Consider the following 5000-nt stretch of genomic DNA (forward strand, 5'->3'; position numbering starts at 1 on the left):
TCTGAAACCCAACATAGATGAAGTTGCATAAGTAGTCTTGATGAGAGCTCTGCAATGGCTTACGGTCACACTACCCTGAGAACGCCCGATCTCGTCTGATCTCGGAAGCTAAGCAGGGTTTGGCCTGGTTAGTACTTGGATGGGAGACCACCTGGGAATACCAGGTGCTGTAAGCTTTTCCCCTCTTGCTTCCATTACCATGGTCTTGTTATACATTACTAGTTTGTTATCTGAAACCCAACATAGATGAAGTTGCATAAGTAGTCTTGATGAGAGTTCTGCAATGGCTTACGGTCACACTACTCTGAGAACGCCCGATCTCGTCTGATCTCGGAAGCTAAGCAGGGTTTGGCCTGGTTAGTACTTGGATGGGAGACCACCTGGGAATACCAGGTGCTGTAAGCTTTTCCCCTCTTGCTTCCATTACCATGGTCTTGTTATACATTACTAGTTTGTTATCTGAAACCCAACATAGATGAAGTTGCATAAGTAGTCTTGATGAGAGCTCTGCAATGGCTTACGGTCACACTACCCTGAGAATGCCCGATCTCGTCTGATCTCGGAAGCTAAGCAGGGTTTGGCCTGGTTAGTACTTGGATGGGAGACCACCTGGGAATACCAGGTGCTGTAAGCTTTTTCCCTCTTGCTTCCATTACCATGGTCTTGTTATACATTACTAGTTTGTTATCTGAAACCCAACATAGATGAAGTTGCATAAGTAGTCTTGATGAGAGCTCTGCAATGGCTTACGGTCACACTACCCTGAGAACGCCCGATCTCGTCTGATCTCGGAAGCTAAGCAGGGTTTGGCCTGGTTAGTACTTGGATGGGAGACCACCTGGGAATACCAGGTGCTGTAAGCTTTTCCCCTCTTGCTTCCATTACCATGGTCTTGTTATACATTACTAGTTTGTTATCTGAAACCCAACATAGATGAAGTTGCATAAGTAGTCTTGATGAGAGCTCTGCAATGGCTTACGGTCACACTACCCTGAGAACGCCCGCTCTCGTCTGATCTCGGAAGCTAAGCAGGGTTTGGCCTGGTTAGTACTTGGATGGGAGACCACCTGGGAATACCAGGTGCTGTAAGCTTTTCCCCTCTTGCTTCCATTACCATGGTCTTGTTATACATTACTAGTTTGTTATCTGAAACCCAACATAGATGAACTTGCATAAGTAGTCTTGATGAGAACTCTGCAATGGCTTACGGTCACACTACCCTGAGAACGCCCGATCTCGACTGATCTCGGAAGCTAAGCAGGGTTTGGCCTGGTTAGTACTTGGATGGGAGACCACCTGGGAATACCAGGTGCTATAAGCTTTTCCCCTCTTGCTTCCATTACCATGGTCTTGTTATACATTACTAGTTTGTTATCTGAAACCCAACATAGATGAACTTGCATAAGTAGTCTTGATGAGAGCTCTGCAATGGCTTACGGTCACACTACCCTGAGAACGCCCGATCTCGTCTGATTTCGGAAGCTAAGCAGGGTTTGGCCTGGTTAGTACTTGGATGGGAGACCACCTGGGAATACCAGGTGCTGTAAGCTTTTCCCCTCTTGCTTCCATTACCATGGTCTTGTTATACATTACTAGTTTGTTATCTGAAACCCAACATAGATGAAGTTGCATAAGTAGTCTTGATGAGAGCTCTGCAATGGTTTACGGTCACACTACCCTGAGAACGCCCGATCTTGTCTGATCTCGGAAGCTAAGCAGGGTTTGGCCTGGTTAGTACTTGGATGGGAGACCACCTGGGAATACCAGGTGCTGTAAGCTTTTCCCCTCTTGCTTCCATTACCATGGTCTTGTTTTACATTACTAGTTTGTTATCTGAAACCCAACATAGATGAAGTTGCATAAGTAGTCTTGATGAGAGCTCTGCAATGGCTTACGGTCACACTACCCTGAGAACGCCCGATCTCGTCTGATCTCGGAAGCTAAGCAGGGTTTGGCCTGGTTAGTACTTGGATGGGAGACCACCTGGGAATACCAGGTGCTGTAAGCTTTTCCCCTCTTGCTTCCATTACCATGGTCTTGTTATACATTACTAGTTTGTTATCTGAAACCCAACATAGATGAAGTTGCATAAGTAGTCTTGATGAGAGCTCTGCAATGGCTTACGGTCACACTACCCTGAGAACGCCCGATCTCGTCTGATCTCGGAAGCTAAGCAGGGTTTGGCCTGGTTAGTACTTGGATGGGAGACCACCTGGGAATACCAGGTGCTGTAAGCTTTTCCCCTCTTGCTTCCATTACCATGGTCTTGTTATACATTACTAGTTTGTTATCTGAAACCCAACATAGATGAAGTTGCATAAGTAGTCTTGATGAGAGCTCTGCAATGGCTTACGGTCACACTACCCTGAGAACGCCCGATCTCGTCTGATCTCGGAAGCTAAGCAGGGTTTGGCCTGGTTAGTACTTGGATGGGAGACCACCTGGGAATACCAGGTGCTGTAAGCTTTTCCCCTCTTGCTTCCATTACCATGGTCTTGTTATACATTACTAGTTTGTTATCTGAAACCCAACATAGATGAAGTTGCATAAGTAGTCTTGATGAGAGCTCTGCAATGGCTTACGGTCACACTACCCTGAGAACGCCAGATCTCGTCTGATCTCGGAAGCTAAGCAGGGTTTGGCCTGGTTAGTACTTGGATGGGAGACCACCTGGGAATACCAGGTGCTTTAAGCTTTTTTCCCTCTTCCTTCTGTGACCATGGTCTTGTTATACATTACTAGTGTATTGTCTGAAACCCAACATAGATGAAGTCGCATAAGTAGTCTTGATGAGAAGTCAGCAATCGCTTACGGTCACACTACCCTGAGAACGCCCGATCTCGTCTGATCTCGGAAGCTAAGCAGGGTTTGGCCTGGTTAGTATTTGAATGGGAAACCACCTGGGAATACCAGGTGCTGTAAGCTCTTCCCCTCTTGATTTATGACCATGGTCTTGTTATACGTTACTAGAGTGTTATCTGAAACCCAACATAGATGAAGTCGCATAAATAGTCTTGATGAGAGTGTTGCAACCGCATACAGTCACACTACCCTGAGAACGCCCGATCTCGTCTGATCTCGGAAACTAAGCAGGGTTTGCCCTGGTTAGTACTTGGATGGAAGACCACCTGGGAATACCAGGTGCTGTAAGCTTTTCCCCTCTTGCTTCTATTACCATGGTCTTGTTATACATTACTAGTTTGTTATCTGAAACCAAACATAGATGAAGTTGCATAAGTAGTCTTGATGAGAGCTCTGCAATCGCTTACGGTCACACAACCCTGAAAACGCTCGATCTCGTCTGATCTCGGAAGCTAAGCAGGGTTTGCCCTGGTTAGCACTTGGATGGAAGACCACCTGGGAATACCAGGTGCTTTAAGCTTTTCCCCTCTTGCGTCTATTACCATGGTCTTGTTATACATTACTAGTTTGTTATCTGAAACCCGACATAGATGAAGTTGCATAAGTAGTCTTGATGAGAGCTCTGCAACGGCTTACGGTCACACTACCCTGAGAACGCCCGATCTCGTCTGATCTCGGAAGCTAAGCAGGGTTTGGCCTGGTTAGTACTTGGATGGGAGACCACCTGGGAATACCAGGTGCTGTAAGCTTTTCCCCTCTTGCTTCCATTACCATGGTCTTGTTATACATTACTAGTTTGTTATCTGAAACCCAACATAGATGAAGTTGCATAAGTAGTCTTGATGAGAGCTCTGCAATGGCTTACGGTCACACTACCCTGAGAACGCCCGATCTCGTCTGATCTCGGAAGCTAAGCAGGGTTTGGCCTGGTTAGTACTTGGATGGGAGACCACCTGGGAATACCAGGTGCTGTAAGCTTTTCCCCTCTTGCTTCCATTACCATGGTCTTGTTATACATTACTACTTTGTTATCTGAAACCCAACATAGATGAAGTTGCATAAGTAGTCTTGATGAGAGCTCTGCAATGGCTTACGGTCACACTACCCTGAGAACGCCCGATCTCGTCTGATCTCGGAAGCTAAGCAGGGTTTGGCCTGGTTAGTACTTGGATGGGAGACCACCTGGGAATACCAGGTGCTGTAAGCTTTTCCCCTCTTGCTTCCATTACCATGGTCTTGTTATACATTACTAGTTTGTTATCTGAAACCCAACATAGATGAAGTTGCATAAGTAGCCTTGATGAGAGCTCTGCAATGGCTTACGGTCACACTACGCTGAGAACGCCCGATCTCGTCTGATCTTGGAAGCTAAGCAGGGTTTGGCCTGGTTAGTACTTGGATGGGAGACCACCTGGGAATACCAGGTGCTGTAAGCTTTTCCCCTCTGGCTTCTGTGACCATGGTCTTGTTATACATTACTAGTGTATTGTCTGAAACCCAACATAGATGAAGTCGCATAAGTAGTCTTGATGAGAGGTCAACAATCGCTTACGGTCACACTACCCTCAGAACGCCCGATCTCGTCTGATCTCGGAAGCTGTGCAGGGTTTGGCCTGGTTAGTACTTGGATGGGAGACCACCTGGGAATACCAGGTGCTGTAAGCTTTTCCCCTCTTGATTTATGACCATGGTCTTGTTATACGTTACTAGAGTGTTATCTGAAACCCAACATAGATGAAGTCGCATAAATAGTCTTGATGAGAGCGTTGCAATCGCATACAGTCACACTACGCTGAGAACGCCCGATCTCGTCTGATCGTGGAAGCTAAGCAGGGTTTGGCCTGGTTAGTACTTGGATGGGAGACCACCTGGGAATACCAGGTGCTGTAAGCTTTCCCCCTCTTGCTTCTGTGACCATGGTCTTGTTATACATTACTAGTGTATTATCTGAAACCCAACATAGATGAAGTCGCATAAGTAGTCTTGATGACAGTTTTGCAATCGCTTACGGTCACACTACCCTGAGAACGCCCGATCTCGTCGGATATCGGAAGCTAAGCGGGGTTTGGCCTGGTTAGTACTTGGATGGGAGACCGCCTGGGAATACCAGGTGCTGTAAGCTTTTCCCCTCTTGATTC

General features: G+C 46.6%; 18 non-coding genes and 4 pseudogenes across 18 annotated transcripts; all 22 read left to right on the forward strand.

Annotated features, from left to right (window-relative positions):
* The first annotated feature begins 57 nt into the window (after positions 1–57).
* LOC125786315 (5S ribosomal RNA) lies at positions 58–176 on the forward strand. The gene has a single exon (XR_007428434.1). It is a non-coding gene; the product is annotated as a 5S ribosomal RNA (ribosomal RNA).
* Positions 177–286: 110 nt separating this feature from the next.
* LOC125786444 (5S ribosomal RNA) lies at positions 287–405 on the forward strand. Its single transcript, XR_007428551.1, has one exon. It is a non-coding gene; the product is annotated as a 5S ribosomal RNA (ribosomal RNA).
* Positions 406–515: 110 nt separating this feature from the next.
* On the forward strand, positions 516–634 carry LOC125786452 (5S ribosomal RNA). The gene has a single exon (XR_007428559.1). It is a non-coding gene; the product is annotated as a 5S ribosomal RNA (ribosomal RNA).
* A 110-nt stretch (positions 635–744) lies between these two features.
* LOC125786316 (5S ribosomal RNA) lies at positions 745–863 on the forward strand. The gene has a single exon (XR_007428435.1). It is a non-coding gene; the product is annotated as a 5S ribosomal RNA (ribosomal RNA).
* Positions 864–973: 110 nt separating this feature from the next.
* On the forward strand, positions 974–1092 carry LOC125786609 (5S ribosomal RNA). Its single transcript, XR_007428702.1, has one exon. It is a non-coding gene; the product is annotated as a 5S ribosomal RNA (ribosomal RNA).
* Positions 1093–1202: 110 nt separating this feature from the next.
* LOC125786671 (5S ribosomal RNA) lies at positions 1203–1321 on the forward strand. Its single transcript, XR_007428759.1, has one exon. It is a non-coding gene; the product is annotated as a 5S ribosomal RNA (ribosomal RNA).
* A 110-nt stretch (positions 1322–1431) lies between these two features.
* On the forward strand, positions 1432–1550 carry LOC125786503 (5S ribosomal RNA). Its single transcript, XR_007428605.1, has one exon. It is a non-coding gene; the product is annotated as a 5S ribosomal RNA (ribosomal RNA).
* A 110-nt stretch (positions 1551–1660) lies between these two features.
* LOC125786600 (5S ribosomal RNA) lies at positions 1661–1779 on the forward strand. The gene has a single exon (XR_007428694.1). It is a non-coding gene; the product is annotated as a 5S ribosomal RNA (ribosomal RNA).
* Positions 1780–1889: 110 nt separating this feature from the next.
* LOC125786317 (5S ribosomal RNA) lies at positions 1890–2008 on the forward strand. Its single transcript, XR_007428436.1, has one exon. It is a non-coding gene; the product is annotated as a 5S ribosomal RNA (ribosomal RNA).
* Positions 2009–2118: 110 nt separating this feature from the next.
* Positions 2119–2237, forward strand: LOC125786318 (5S ribosomal RNA). Its single transcript, XR_007428437.1, has one exon. It is a non-coding gene; the product is annotated as a 5S ribosomal RNA (ribosomal RNA).
* A 110-nt stretch (positions 2238–2347) lies between these two features.
* On the forward strand, positions 2348–2466 carry LOC125786319 (5S ribosomal RNA). The gene has a single exon (XR_007428438.1). It is a non-coding gene; the product is annotated as a 5S ribosomal RNA (ribosomal RNA).
* A 110-nt stretch (positions 2467–2576) lies between these two features.
* Positions 2577–2695, forward strand: LOC125786001 (5S ribosomal RNA). Its single transcript, XR_007428257.1, has one exon. It is a non-coding gene; the product is annotated as a 5S ribosomal RNA (ribosomal RNA).
* Positions 2696–2806: 111 nt separating this feature from the next.
* Positions 2807–2925, forward strand: LOC125786649 (5S ribosomal RNA). Its single transcript, XR_007428739.1, has one exon. It is a non-coding gene; the product is annotated as a 5S ribosomal RNA (ribosomal RNA).
* Positions 2926–3034: 109 nt separating this feature from the next.
* LOC125786075 (5S ribosomal RNA) lies at positions 3035–3153 on the forward strand (annotated as a pseudogene).
* A 110-nt stretch (positions 3154–3263) lies between these two features.
* On the forward strand, positions 3264–3382 carry LOC125786096 (5S ribosomal RNA; annotated as a pseudogene).
* Positions 3383–3492: 110 nt separating this feature from the next.
* Positions 3493–3611, forward strand: LOC125786321 (5S ribosomal RNA). Its single transcript, XR_007428439.1, has one exon. It is a non-coding gene; the product is annotated as a 5S ribosomal RNA (ribosomal RNA).
* A 110-nt stretch (positions 3612–3721) lies between these two features.
* On the forward strand, positions 3722–3840 carry LOC125786322 (5S ribosomal RNA). The gene has a single exon (XR_007428440.1). It is a non-coding gene; the product is annotated as a 5S ribosomal RNA (ribosomal RNA).
* A 110-nt stretch (positions 3841–3950) lies between these two features.
* Positions 3951–4069, forward strand: LOC125786324 (5S ribosomal RNA). Its single transcript, XR_007428442.1, has one exon. It is a non-coding gene; the product is annotated as a 5S ribosomal RNA (ribosomal RNA).
* Positions 4070–4179: 110 nt separating this feature from the next.
* On the forward strand, positions 4180–4298 carry LOC125786655 (5S ribosomal RNA). The gene has a single exon (XR_007428744.1). It is a non-coding gene; the product is annotated as a 5S ribosomal RNA (ribosomal RNA).
* A 110-nt stretch (positions 4299–4408) lies between these two features.
* LOC125786066 (5S ribosomal RNA) lies at positions 4409–4527 on the forward strand (annotated as a pseudogene).
* Positions 4528–4636: 109 nt separating this feature from the next.
* Positions 4637–4755, forward strand: LOC125786085 (5S ribosomal RNA; annotated as a pseudogene).
* Positions 4756–4865: 110 nt separating this feature from the next.
* LOC125786664 (5S ribosomal RNA) lies at positions 4866–4984 on the forward strand. The gene has a single exon (XR_007428752.1). It is a non-coding gene; the product is annotated as a 5S ribosomal RNA (ribosomal RNA).
* Positions 4985–5000: the final 16 nt, after the last annotated feature.

Source organism: Astyanax mexicanus, chromosome 21 (assembly GCF_023375975.1).
Source record: "Astyanax mexicanus isolate ESR-SI-001 chromosome 21, AstMex3_surface, whole genome shotgun sequence".
In the NCBI taxonomy this organism is placed as follows: domain Eukaryota; kingdom Metazoa; phylum Chordata; class Actinopteri; order Characiformes; family Acestrorhamphidae; genus Astyanax; species Astyanax mexicanus.